The sequence below is a fragment of the Podarcis cretensis genome (assembly GCF_951804945.1).
Source record: "Podarcis cretensis genome assembly, chromosome: Z".
NCBI lineage: Eukaryota > Metazoa > Chordata > Lepidosauria > Squamata > Lacertidae > Podarcis > Podarcis cretensis.
In genome coordinates, this window is record NC_137184.1 from 13,483,260 (window position 1) to 13,497,887 (window position 14,628).

General features: G+C 45.7%; 1 protein-coding gene across 13 annotated transcripts in view; it reads left to right on the forward strand.

Moving 5' to 3' along the window:
* Positions 1-13,016: 13,016 nt before the first annotated feature.
* PRRC2B (proline rich coiled-coil 2B) overlaps positions 13,017-14,628 on the forward strand; it is a gene marked incomplete at its 3' end in the record, with an annotated part of 67,611 nt that continues 65,999 nt past the window's right edge. For 7 of the 13 annotated variants that reach the window (XM_079962505.1, XM_079962511.1, XM_079962510.1 and 4 more), the window contains exon 1: positions 13,018-13,300. Of the gene's footprint in view, positions 13,301-14,628 lie in introns of all 13 variants that reach the window. The other 6 variants (XM_079962512.1, XM_079962514.1, XM_079962509.1 and 3 more) reach the window with 2 other exon arrangements.

Here is a 14,628-nt window from a genome sequence, read left to right on the forward strand (position 1 = left end):
GAGTTCCGGTGTAAAGCAAAATTGTTTTTACTGAATTTTGTTCCAACATAAAAGGAGGGGAAAGGCTCCATCTTTCAGTAAATGTGTTGTCTCCCGCTCTCACCCTTACTATATTCATTAGCTTAACCATCTATGCTGTGTTCCAAATTCTAATTAATGACTCATCTGCTGTAAGTGATTTGGATTTTTTCCAGTTGTAACCTGTCACTGTAAGAGCTGCTGTTGGCAAGTGGACCATAATTTATGTACCTTCCATAAAGAGGATTTCCTTAGCAATGGGAGGGGAAACCCTGAAGTAGCCATCTCCAATCTGCCCCCCCCCCCCGATTCTGAGCTGTAGCCCAAAACATCTGGAGGGCACCAGGTTTGGGGGTGGGGTGGCGCTGTGGTCTAAACCACAGAGCCTAGGACTTGCCGATCAGAAGTTCCGCGATTCAAATCCCCGCGACGGGGTGAACTCCCATTGCTTGGTCCCTGCTCCTGCCAACCTAGCAGTTCGAAAGCACGTCAAAGTGCAAGTAGGTACATAGGTACTGCTCCGGCGGGAAGGTAAACGGTGTTTCCGTGTGCTGCTCTGGTTCGCCAGAAGCGGCTTAGTCATGCTGGCCACATGAGCTGGAAGCTGTATGCCGGCTCCCTCAGCCAATAAAGCGAGATGAGCGCCGCAACCCCAGAGTCGGCCACGACTGGACCTAATGGTCAGGGCCCCCTTTACCTTTACCTTTACCCTAAGGAGAAAGACACTTGGGGGAATCAAATGTGCATCCTCAGCCAACCAGCAGGAGTGGGGGACATTTGGCCCTCCAGATGTTGTTGAACCACAACTCCTATCAAGCGTGGGAAATGGGAGTTGTAGTTCAGAAACATCTGGAAGGCCAAAGTTTCCCAGTGCCAGATCTCAGCCAGCCACCTTTTCTGCCTTCCTCTTTAAAGAGAGAGGGCCACACAGGATCCTGTCACAGCAAGGGCCTGGTGGTCAGAAGCCCATAGGTGGCTGAGCACAGTCAGTCATCAGGCCAGTTTCCAACAACCAGCATCCAAAGAGAGCCAGGCAGGACTTGAGGTGTTGCTCCAGGACTCGCTGCTGCTGGCTGTGTGGGCAAAGCATGTCTTCCCCCTCTTCAGGGCTGTCAATCCAGTGTGACATTTCCCAGTGTGGGATGTGCTCAAAAGGCACCATGAAAAGCAATGTGTGACTCCGATCGATCTCGCTTGTCAGTCACCCTGGCCACGCTCCCTGCCTAGAGCGACAGCTTGCGTAGCGTCAGTATTCCCTCGATTCACAGTTGTTGCCTCTAGAGGCTGTTCCAACTCTCAAATGTTTGCACTGGTGGGAAATCCTTAGATTATTTTTTTCCTTTGACACTTTGGCTAGAGATGGGGCTTTGGTAGTGAGGTGGACACTTCCCCCAGCAGATGCCCTGCCTGCCACCTCTGCTGGAGAAGCCATGCAGGTATCAGCACTGATTTCCATCAAAATCTCACAAGGTCTTGCAGAGCCTGTGAGATCTCGCCAACTCTGCTGCCGCTTTGTGCCACTGCCACAAGAGATGCCAGGCGGCGGGGAATGGCGGTACTTCCTGTTTTGCCTCAAGTGGTGAAACAGGACGTGCCACCCCTGTTGGTAGCCATCACTGCCCTTTGCGGGAACAAGTTTCATATGTGCTGTGTGAAGTAGTACTTTTTTTCAATCCATCCTGAATCTTCTGACATTTGTCTTCTTCTGATGTCAGTTGGTTCAATCGTTATGAGAGAGGGAGAAAAATTCCCCCTAGCTGCTTTCACTATGCCAAACATCATTTTATGAACTTCGATCAAGTCCCCTCTTGCTCGCCTTTTCTCTAAACTAAAAAGTCCCGAAGGCTGCAAACTTTCTTCCTGGGAAAGTCCCTCCACTCCCTTGATCATTTGGGATGGAGAGGTATTATAGTTAATGCGTTGGGGAGATGGTTGAAGATGGTTCGATGGGGTCAGAAAGAGTCGGTTAGTTCTCCCCCGGAATCCCTGCCCGAATCTTAGCCCCAGCTGCACAAAGCTTACCTGGTGCCGTTTTGAAAAGACACTCTGCACATGTTCAGAGGCACTCTCATCCTGCGCTAACCCTTTGCTTGTTGCAGAGCTGAGCTTTTGGTTTAGTGGCGAAGCCCTGTGCCAGTGTCCCTGCTGTAAAGGTCAGCCAAGCGCTTGGCTGTTACAGCACTCCTCCCTCCCTCCCTCCCTCCCATTTGTCTCTATCAAGAAGAAGGGTATGAGGGTTTAAAGGAGCGGAGGGCGGGTGGGAAGACAGCATCCAGCCTGCCCAGCATCTGCATCTTGTGATCCTGGAACTTAAGAGCCCCTCTGACTCAGCAAGTTATTAATAACGCACAGGCCCCCAGGCCTCCAGGCTTTTCCACTGCTGCACTCTCCATGCCAGCGTCTCCTCTATCTCTCCTCTAGAGACTGCAGAATGCACCGTTTGGTGCTTTATTTATTTATTTATTTTAAAAAAATCACCAGCAAGGTTAAAATCTTCACTTCCTCTCCCCCTCCCCCCACGCTCTGCGCCATCAGGCTTTCCCCCATCCTCAGGGACAGGCCTGACAGTCGTTTGTGTTTGTTTTTTGCTGCAAGCTTGAAAAAGCCGATCTGTGCCTGAGACTCTCCTGCCATCCCAAGGGACAGAGGTGTGCTTATGACAGTGCTGTGCCAGAATACATTTTTCTCTCCTGTGGTGCCATGAAAGTTATGTGTTCTGTTTGCACGACTGGGACATGCTGCAAAAAGCAGACCAGTCTACATAGGATACTCCCTTCTGATGCTCTGCCACAGTCCCAGGCAGCAAGGTCGGCTTTTAAAAATCCTGTTTCGGTGCCAGAATAGGGCTGTTAAGTCTGATCTGGGGCTGATCTTCTTACATTCTAAGGCCCTGTCTCTGCTTCTCAGAAGCCACATTCACACCATACATTTAAGGCCCCGTGATACCTATTTAAACAGTGACAGCTTACCCCAAATAATTCTGGGAGCTGTAGTTTGTTATGAGTGCCCCTTACAGAGGTACAGTTCTAGAGTGGTTTAACCATGGGTAGGCCCGGGGGCTGGATCCGGCCCAATCGCCTTCTAAATCCAGCCCACGGACGGTCCAGGAATCAGCGTGTTTTTACATGAGTAGGATGCATGCTTTTATTTAAGATGCATTCCTGGGTTATTTGTGGGGCATAGGAATTTCATTCGTTATTTTTTAATTTTAAAATATAGTCTGGCCCCCCCACAAGGTCTGAGGGACAGTGGCCCGGCCCCTGGCTGAAAAAGTTTGCTGACCCCTGGAACTGTTTAACAATCAATCCCTCTTTCCAGCAGACCCTAATCATTGTAGATCTGGGAGAGGATTAAGGGTTTCTTCACAACTCTCAGTGCTGTTGTACCTGCAAATAATCTATACCTGTAGTTAAACAGGAGGTGCAGAGTGGTAGGCGATAACTCTGGACTTGACTCTGGACTCAGATAATCTAAGGCAGCTTCCTGTTCTCCTAGCCCAGCTCAGGTCTTTATTTTCTTCACACCTGGCTTGTGATGCCAGGTGCCAGCAAAGGACGCATACACAGCACAGTTGTTCCTTGCCCCATGTGTTTAAAGTTGTATGTTTACGTTGCAGTAACTGATTTGTTTCCCTGTGCCTGCAAACCACCCAGAACTCCTATTCAACACAACTATCTTCTGAGCATATCGCAATGGATGTCTGAAACGTACGCATCTTGGTTTCACCGCGCAATGTTCCTCAAGAAGCTGCATGATAAATACGGATTGTGGCCATAACTGTCAACATTTCCCTTTTTAAAAGGGAAATTCCCTTATTCCGAAGAGGATTCCTCGCAAGAAAAGGGAAAAGTTGACAGCTATGATTGTGGCTAACATCGTGGGTAACTGGCCTCAAACACCAGCTGTGGTGCATTTGCACTGGAGCCGGAATAAATTGTAATATGTACACAGCGGTCAAATTAGAAGGAAAGTTGTCAATAGTGGTCCTCATTTTTTGACTTGTCTGGCTTCTGGCAGGATAATTGGATGACTCTCAAGGCTTTCTGTATGCTCTTTATCACATACTGCCATCCAGTGGTCAAAAATATATATGTATGCCATAAAAAATAATAATTCTTAAGCGGTCAAACTCACAGGATGTATAAAGTTAAAGGATAAAAGAAATAGGGATTTGTTTTTAAGGCTACCCTTATGAAATCTATGATTTCTGAATTCTATGAATTTATGAAATCTAGGTATAATCCTAGATGTTGACAAATGTAAATGTTTCTCCTTGTGGTACTGGGTGTAGTGGTTAGAGTTTTCCACTAGGGCCCAGGATACCTGGGTTCAAGGAGTATGTGACCTTGCGCTGGTCATTCTCTTTTTAGCCTAACCTACCTCACAGGGTTGTGGGACGCAGGTGGCGCTGTGGGTTAAAGCCTCAGCGCCTAGGACTTGCCGATCGAAAGGTCGGCGGTTCGAATCCCTGCGGCGGGGTGCGCTCCCGCTGCTTGGTCCCAGCGCCTGCCAACCTAGCAGTTCGAAAGCACCTCCGGGTGCAAGTAGATAAATAGGGACCGCTTACCAGCGGGAAGGTAAACGGCGTTTCCGTGTGCGGCTCTGGGTCTGGCTCTGGCTCTGGCCAGAGCAGCGATGTCACGCTGGCCACGTGACCCGGAAGTGTCTCCGGACAGCGCTGGCCCCTGGCCTCTTAAGTGAGATGGGCGCACAACCCCAGAGTCTGTCAAGACTGGCCCGTACGGGCAGGGGTACCTTTACCTTACCTTTACCTCACAGGGTTGCTGTGAGGACACAACAGGGAGGGGAGAGAACTGTATCTGTTGTCTTGAGCTCCTGGGTAGAAAAGTTGGATATAAATGGTATCAACTAAATAATAATGATGATAATGATGATGATGATGATGATGATGATGATAATTAAAGAAAGGGATTTACTTATTTTACTTGTCTTTATATTTGTATCTGCTCATTTACCTTTGTACTATTTCTTAAACTTTGATATGGGCGCAATTGTTTTTGTCTTATAAATGGACATTTTGTCCCATTTGAATGAAATTGGATGATTAAGGGTTTGGGGGGGGGTCACTTATGCTGGTTGGCCAGTAAACTATTTTAGTTTCATATTAATACAATCTGGGTTGTTTCCATCCTGAAGCACACTACATTTATAGCCTGCTTTACCTCTCAGGAACTAAAGTTGCAGTACATGGCTTTCTCCCCACCTCCATTTCCTCTTCACATCAATACTAACTACATGCCAGCAAATGTAGGGTTCCCAGCCTCGGGCTTGCAAGATGCAGTGTGTGTGTGTGTGTGTGTGTGTGTGTGTGGTGCCATTTACAGGGGAGAAGAGGTAGGTGGAAAGGGGGGCACTGAACTTTCCCCAGTGACTACAGGACATACAGGTATGCCACATTCTGAATTTTGAAAAATGGGTCCTGCTGTAATGAAATGTTGCAGTACAAAGGGCTGCTCTTCGTTGTCCCAGCCAGCCACACTTTTTTATATAAAAATGAAGCTCACCAAGCCCCTCACAAATCTGGGCTGTAACTTCCAGGGCAGAAGATTCAGGATGGATTCATGTGGAGAGAAAGTGTGTTTTGTCCTCCTTATTTTGTTCAAAGAAGAGAATATTCACAAAACTAAGTTATATGAATGTGTTGCTTTAGCAGATGGGTTGAATATAAGCACTGAAGGGCAATGACTTGAGCAAAACTGTTGAAAACGCTTTGTATATAACTAATCTTGAATGTAATGTTATCTGCAACTAGGTTAACAGAGGATAGGCATGAAGTGAATTTTAGAAAGAATAAATGTGAAATTCTGAAAGGTGGGAAACTGTGTTCAGAAGGGAGAAATTCTGATTTTTGTATGTACCGAATGTGAAGGGTACTAATGTTGATGCTAATGGTAAGAATGAGGCCAATGCTGTTCATGCTGTTAAACCACATGGCAATGGTGTTCATTGTTTTCATAGATATTTTGGGCATGTAAGTTTTAAAACAGTTGCCAACATGCAGGAAGGAGGGAGCTGCGGCCCAAGATAGGAAAAAAAGTGATAAGGGAGCACCTAGCTACTTTAAATTACTTCAATTCCTCAAATTACTTCTGCACCCTAGGGTTCTAAAGGAGCTTGTGGATGTAATCTCAGAGACTCTGTCTATAATATCTGAGGATTATTGGAGAACAGGTGACATCCCTGCGGAATGAAAGTGGGCAAATGTTGTCCCCGTCTTCAAAAAGAGGGAAAAAGAAGACACAAATAACTACCAACTTATTCAGCTTAACATCAATACCCGGAAAGGTCCTAGAACAGATAATTCAATAGTTGGTCTGTGAACACTTAGTAAATAATGTGATTACAGTGGTACCTCAGGTTAAGAACTTAATTCGCTCTGGAGGTCCATTCTTAACCTGAAACTGTTCTTAACCTGAGGCACCACTTTAGCTAATGGGGCCTCCCGCTGCTGCCATGCCGCTGGAGCACGATTTCTGTTCTCATCCTGAAGCAAAGTTCTTAACCCGAGGTACTATTTCTGGGTTAGCGGAGTCTGTAACCTGAAGCATTTGTAACCTGAAGTGTATGTAACCCAAGATACCACTGTACTAAGATCCAGCATGGGTTTCTCAAAAACAAGTCATGCCAGACAAATCTCATTACTGGATGGGTGTGAAAAGGGGGGTTCGCTACCTTAAGGGTACCACAAACTGCCTTTAAGGTACCACAAACTGCCTTTAAGGTGCCACAAACTGCCATTTAAAGTTGTCAGCTCACAGCAATCCTGAACTGGTGAGTTACACTGATGTTGACTGAACTAGGGATTCCAAAGATTACAAATCTGCAGGTAGATGCGCATTTATGCTTAACAATGGTCCCATTTCATGGGGCAGTTATAAACAGAACTGTATGGCTTTGCCTTCTACGGAGTCTGAATACCTGGCAGCCACAGAAGCCTTCGGAGAGATGGTCTGGCTCAACCAACTGATCAAAGACTTTAGGTTAGCGAGAAAGGGGCTTGTTAGCCTGACAGAAGACAACGAGAGTTGCTGCAAGCTGACCCAAAGTGAGAAGTTCAACACAAGGACAAAGCACATCGGGGGTTAAGTTCCATTACGTATGTGAGGCCACCCAAGACGGACTTGTGCACTTGTCTAATTGCCATACCAAAGAGATGACTGCAGATATTCAGACCAACCCTTAACCAATAGAGAAGCTTCCAGAACCTTAAAGTCAAGATGGGACTCTGCATGGTTTAATATAAATATGAATTTATGTTGTTTTGCCTGAGAAGGGGTGTGTGGGATATTTAAAATGCTGGTTAGACTGCATTTTAAATATCCCATTAAAAATTCATGTTTTGCCAGATAAGCACATGAAAGAAGCTAAAGGCCACAGAGTTGACCTGTAAACTTGCTCGAGAGAACTCTGTGAGAGAAACTCCCCCTGTGCCCTGACCGGGTGGGGGGGGGGCGGACGACATAGCTATACAGGCAAACCTTGGTTCTTGAAAGGCTTAGTTGATGAAAAAATCAGCTCCTGGACAGAAAAAACCTGGAAGTGTTCCGGTTTTTGAACGTTTTTCCAACGCAGCTTCCACTTAAATGCAGGAAGCACCTGCAGCCAATTGGAAGCCGCACCTTGGTTCTGTTTAAGATTAAGATTAAGCTCAAGAACCAAGGTTCCACTGTATATTATCCTACCTGCCTGGGCACACACTCGTTCTTTCTTTCTTTCTCTTCCTCTCTCCACCATGCCAACAATGTGAGGACATCTGCAGTCTGAATTCTAAGCTCAGACTCCATTTTAAAGCTAGACTTAAGTATGTCTTTGTAACTGAATTATCATGTTAAGCCTGCTTGAACAAAGCTGATGTATCTGTTACTCTTCAACATGTATTCTATGTGAGTAAATGCTATTTTTTACATTTTACAAGACTGTTTGTGTGGTTGTTAATTTAATAATAATAATAATAATAATAATAATAATAATAATAATATATTATTTATACCCTGCCTATCTGGCTGGGTTTGCCCAGCCACTCTGGGAGGCTTCCAACAAAATATTAGAATACAGTAGTCTGTCAAACGTTAAAAGCTTCCCTAATCAGGGCTGCCTTCAGATGTCTTCTAAAAGTCTGGTAGTTGTTGTTCTCTTTGACATCTGGTGGGAGGGCGGGTGCCACTACCAAGAAGGCCCTCTGCCTGGTTTCCTGTAACTTGGCTTCTCGCAGTGATGGAACTGCCAGCAGGCCCTTGGCACTGGACCTCAGTGTCTGGGCAGAACCATGGGGGTGCAGACGCTCTTTCAGATATACTGGATCGAGGTCATTTAGGGCTTTAAAGGTCGGCACCAACACTTTGAATTGTGCTCGGAAATGTACTGGGAGCCAATGTAGGTCTTTCAATGTACCGGTAAGTTATGTGGTCTCGGCGGCTGCTCCCAGTCACCAGTCTAGCTGCTGCATTCTGGATTAGTTGTAGTTTCCAGGTCACCTTCAATGGTAGCCCCACATAGAGCACGTTGCAGTAGTTCAAGCGAGAGATAACCAGAGCATGTACCACTCTGGTGAGACAGTCTGCGGGCAGGTAGGGTCTCAGCCCGCGTACCAGATGGAGCTGGTAGACAGCTGCCCTGGACACAGAATTGACCTGTGCCTCCATGGATAGCTGCGAGTCCAAAATGACTCCCAGGCTGCACACCTGGTCCTTCAGGGGCACAGTTACCACATTCAGGACCAGGGAGTCCTCCAAACCTGCCCACCTCCTGTCCCCCCAAAACAGTACTTTTCTCTTGTCAGGATTCAACCTCAATCTGTTAGCCGCCATCCATCCTCCAACCGCCTCCAGACACTCACACAGACATTCACCGCCTTCACTGGTTCTGATTTAAAAGAGAGGTAGAGCTGGGTATCATCCACATATTGATGAACACCCTGCCCAAACCCCCTGATGATCTCTCCCAGCGGCTGCATGTAGATGTTGAAAAGCATGGGGGAGAGGACAGAACCCTGAGGCACCCCACAAGTGAGAGCCCAGGGGTCTGAACACTCATCCCCCCACCACCACTTTCTGAACACGGCCCATGAAGAAGGAGCGGAACCACTGAATGACAGTGCCCCCAGCTCCTAGCCCCTCAAGATGGTCCAGAAGGATGTTATGGTCAATGGTATCAAACGCCGCTGATCCAGCAGAACTAGGAAACAGCTCTCACCTTTGTCCCTGGCCCACCGGAGATCATCGACCAGTGCGACCAAGGCAGTTTCAGTCCCATGATGAGGTGTAAATCCCGAGTGGAAGGGATCCAAATGGTCCGCTTCTTCCAGGCGTGCCTGGAGTTGTTCAGCAACCACTTTAAGGGGGAGTAAAGGAGGAAATACCAGGAAAATCTGGTCTGCCTTAAAACATCCAGGATTACTTAAACTAAAAGGCTAAAACTAGCTTATCTAAACTTCCTTTTTAAGTTGCAAAAGGATGGCACTCTGCTGAACTCACAAATGTGAGGAAGGAAGGACAATATCTAATTTAAAATATCCTTTCCTATAGCATGTATTCACATTCCAACAGGCTCTGGGTGCTGATGGGAGTTGTAGTCCAAAAAATCTGGAGTGTACCAGATTGCAGTAGGCTGATCAAGATCAGGGCTAGGCAGAAAATAGCTTGTGATCTACCCAATGTGAATGACTTATCAGTTCATTTCAGGTATGGGAGAACATACCATGCTCATTAATCTGAATGCATTACCTTCTTGTTTATTTTGAGATCTTTCTGCCCTATATGTTTGCAGAGAATACCGTAATTCTTGGTGCTTCCGTTCCCTGTCTTTGATATGCCTCCTTGGAGATACACAAGAGATCTCTAGAGAATCTCTTATTGATAGGAATGGGTGTGTAGGAGATGGTGTTAGAACAAGCCAGCTCCTGTCCCAAGGGAAGGAATAAGGGACTGTTTGTGTACACCATCTCTCTGTAATACAATAAAAATTAGAGAACATGGTGTAGTGGATAGTGTTTATGGGTAGACTCGGGGCGAAGATTTCTGGGTATCCTTAAGAAAGTCATTTTACCTAGGCCTGCTCAACCTTGCAAGGCTGTAGAGGGGCTATGTTAAATAAGAGCTGTCAAGTAGTAAGTGCAGTAAAAGGGCACTGCATTACAAATGGGCTGTGACTCAATTAAAAGCACATTCTGCAACGAGGAAACTAAAATCTGACATTTGCTCAATGCAAACTGGATAGATATTGCAAATATTTGATCCTGTCATTCAGTCAGTCTTGAAGAGAGGTCCTTGCGCTGTGGCCAAGTGCAGGCTTTAGATGGAAACGTTTGCAAGTTCAGCCCAAAATGCTGCGTTAGACTGGTTTTCTGACTCAGCAGGGCTCTTGAAAAAGCAGAGCTGGGAACCAATGTGGTGTAGTGGATACAGTATCAGACTAGGATCTGGGAGACCAGGGTTCAAATCCCCACTTGGCCATAAAGCTTACAGGGTGACCTTGGGCTAGTCCCTGTCACTGAAGCTAACCTACCTCACAGGGTGGTTGTGGGGATTAAACGAAAAAGGGGAGAACCGTGTATACCACTTTGAGTGCCTTGGAAAAAAGGTGGGGTTTAAATACAATTTATAAAATAATGATAATGATAATAACTCTATTTTTTAAAAAATAATATTTATTAAGTTTTTAACAAAAAGAAGAAAAAGAATAAACAATTAACAAAAACACATAAAGAAAATCCAAATACAATACAAAAACCGAGATTTAACATAAAGAGAAAAAATAAAAATAAAATAAAAATCCCTCTTTCTGGTATCTTACAATCATTTACTTATTTTCCTGACTTCCTCACACCTCCCTTTTTTGTATTCCATTTAAAAATTTGTTCAGCAAATTCATACCCTCTTAATTTAACCTTAATTATTTATCCTCACATATTCTAACTTCAAATTTTCATCTAATGTCAATCCCTTCATACATATTCTTATTTGTCCTTGTTGCTAGAACCACTTCGTTTCATTCCAACGTCGTTAACATTCAATAATTTTACAATATTTCTGTAGATAGATTTTAAATTTCTTCCAATCTTCTTCCACCGACTCTTCTCCCTGGTCTCGGATTCTGCCGGTCATTTCTCCAGTGGGTCGTCCTTTCATTAACTTGCAGCCCGTATCTTCATGCATATATACATATCTCCCCATGTTTATCTCCCCAGGGGCAGAATGGGGGAATTCCCACTTACACATGTCCTGTAACGGAACCCCAGTGTAAACGCTTCCCATAGGGATGCCGTAGAAAGAACGTGGTTGGTCAAGGGAGAAGTGGACTCAAAAAGGTTGAAAACCACAGGTGTAGACAATACTGAGCTACTTGGACCAATAGTCTGAGCTAGTATATAGCACTTTCTTATGTTCCTATCGTTGGGACTGTTCTGTTGCCTTACAGCTCTCTACTAATCATGCGTATTTGGAAGAAAGTCCTGTTGAACGCAATGGGTCTTGTATGGAAGTGAGAGCTGGACCATAAAGAAGGCTGATCGCCGAAGAATTGATGCTTTTGAATTATGGTGCTGGAGAAGAATCTTGAGAGTCCCATGGACTGCAAGAAGATCAAACCTCTCCATTCTGAAGGAAATCAGCCCTGAGTGCTCACTGGAAGGACAGATTGTGAAGCTGAGGCTCCAGTACTTTGGCCACCTCATGAGAAGAGAAGACTCCCTGGAGAAGACCCTGATGTTGGGAAAGATGGAGGGCACAAGGAGAAGGGGGCGACAGAGGATGAGATGGTTGGATAGTGTTTTCGAGGTTACCAGCATGAGTCTGACCAAGCTGCGGGGGGCAGTGGAGGACAGGAGTGCCTGGCGTTCTCTGGTCCATGGGGTCACGAAGAGTCGGACACGACTAAACGACTAAACAACAACAACAAAGGCAGGCTAAGGATTCAGCAGCCTTAGTTTTTAATGTAAATTAAGGGCTGCATCCAATGCTAGTTTTGCTCAGGAACAGACCCAATGCCAAAAAAATTGGACATGGCTTACTTTCATCCATTAATTTCAGTGGGTTTATTCACAATCTACTTTTTCTGACTGCATTTTAAAAGTTTTTTTTAGAACTGTTTTTAATTGATGAATTTTGCTTATACATTACCTTTCTCCTAGTCAAAGGCCAGAGGACACTCATAGCATAAATTAAAACAGATACAACTAAAACACATTGTAAACATAAACATTAAAAATAATTATAATGTTGTCTTTTAAATTATTGTAACCCACCCTGGGACTTTAGGGTGAAGGGCAAGTAACAAAAGAACTGTTGTAAACAAAATCTGCCCTTTTTCCCTTACGGGGTATCCAAGAGCCTGTATAGAGTCCTTAAGTGGGTTCCCTATTGGTAGGAGAAAATAACAGAGGCCAACCAGAGAATATTGAGAAGCAAAGCAGCTAGTAAGCCTGATCTTTATTAAAGCTGTTGCAACCGGGTGCTCCCCTCACACGCTGGAGGACCCAGAACAAAGGTCTGCCCGCCTTTATATAGACATTTTAAATTGCCCGCCCTGCAGTCCAAGACCACCCCCAGAAACATCATACATAAATCACAGAAGGGGTGTAGCCCAAGACCACCCCGCAGATGCATCATACCTAAATCATAGAAAAGGTGGTCTACAGCAGAAATCTGAGTGCGTTGTTTATCTCCTGTCCGGCAGGTTACCTGTTAATGGTCACTTGATTGCATTACCTGGGGAGCCTGGCCAGTCTTTTGTAATGATAAATACTTAGTTCCTATTCATACACAGACATACCCTTAAGACAGGATTTGTGAAGGAAAAAACACTGGGGAGGCTTTTCCATTTTCGTTCGACCTTGCAGAGAAATATTTGAGGTCAATTTGGGAGGGACAAAATGGTTTCAGGACTTTTTTTCCTCCTCTCTGATCTGCTCTCCCACCCATTTTTTTCCTTTTTACTGTATTTCTTTCTGTTCTTTTCCCTTCACCCCTCCTCAGCCAAAGCGCCCTGCTTTCCCCGGCGGGCCCGGCAGGCGCCGCTGTCCCGTTTCGCAGGCCTGGCCGCTGCGGGTTCAGCTGTTCACTCCAGCCCGGGGATTGACAGGCCTTTTCGCAGGAGGCGGAGGAGGCGGAGGCAACCATAGCAGACACTGAGAGGCAGTCGCGAGAAGCCTGGGAGGTCGCCGCCGCCTCTGCCTTGCAATCCGCAGCCATCCTGACCCCCGAGCCCCCGAGCTCCCCCGCCAGCCGGCTCCCCAGGCACATTTGGCTCCCTACAACCACAACAGGTGGGTATTGGGGGGCTCAGGATGCAGTTCGGGGGCTTTTCTGTGGGGCGAGGTGGGAGGCCGGGCAGTTATAAAAATGGAGACTGAAGAAGGAAAGCGAAGGAGTGAAGTAGGCCAGGTTTTCCCCCACCTCAGGGGCGGAGGGGAATGTTTTTTTCCATCCCCCCAACAATCCCATTAGCTCTCCCCACCTACTCCCCCTTTTTGGCCCTTAAAGGGGTCGCAGGACCCCCCTTCCTTATTTGACTTATTTCAGACTCTGCTGACCCCATTTTGTTTGTTTTTGTTTTGCAAATGCAAAGCAGACCTCCATCCAATTTTGATGCCTCCATGCAAAAGAAAAGGAAAAAATCCAGAGCAACACCCAAATATGCATTTGGTTTAAGTCATTTTAGGGGTTATGAAATTATTGTTAGGTGCTCCTTGCTATTGCTGTTGCTAATAATTTGTGGTGGAGAGAGGGAATTGGAAGGTTTTGCAAGGGAGAATTGATGAAAGGGCGTTGGTTCCCCACCCCCCTCTGAAGTTTCAATAACAAACCGTGCAATTGTAATGATCGTTATTACTGCAAAATTGTGCGATGCTGATTTCAGGGATGGAGAATGGAGGTTTGTCCTTGGTTTTGGAGAAGATGTGGGCCAGTTAACACCCACCTTTTTCTATTCTCTCCCCCCCCCTCCGCCGCTTCAAAACCAAAACATAAATGAGAGTGACTGAATATATTTCGGGTGCGCTGGATTGGGAGAGTCTTGACTTTTAATTAGTGTGTTGCCTTTCAGCGTTGCCATTTTGCCCAGGCTTCTGTTTTGCTTTTAAATCCATCTCTGCCTTCCATTGTTTTCGCCGTGCGTTGTGGTTGTGGAAGGCCTGGATATGTATATCTACGTGTGTGTGTGTATCTGTGTGTGTCCCCTGTGACTGAAACTGCAAAACTGTTTCTTACCTTAGATATCGGTCTCTGACATGCCATACATGTAAAACGTGTGTGTGTGTGTGTGTGTGTGTGTGTGTGTGGGCATCTTTTAAAATAGCAACCGACATCACTCTTCCATTAGGACACACCTGATTGTATACAGAAATTGGCATTTTTGGCGGGGGTGGGCACACTTTAAATAGGGTAATAACGTGGAATTTTATTCTTATTATTTCAAATGCAGAAAGATGAGGATTCTTTATTTTTTTTAAAAAAAAGAAAGAATTTTGAATCTCAACGGAATTTCAGAAGTTTGGGTCTGATCTTTTTCATTGGTTGTGTTGTGATCCTGTTGCGGCTTCTTATGGGGGGCGGGCAGGATCCTGGCCCAGAGACTAAAAGTGGAAGAGAGGAA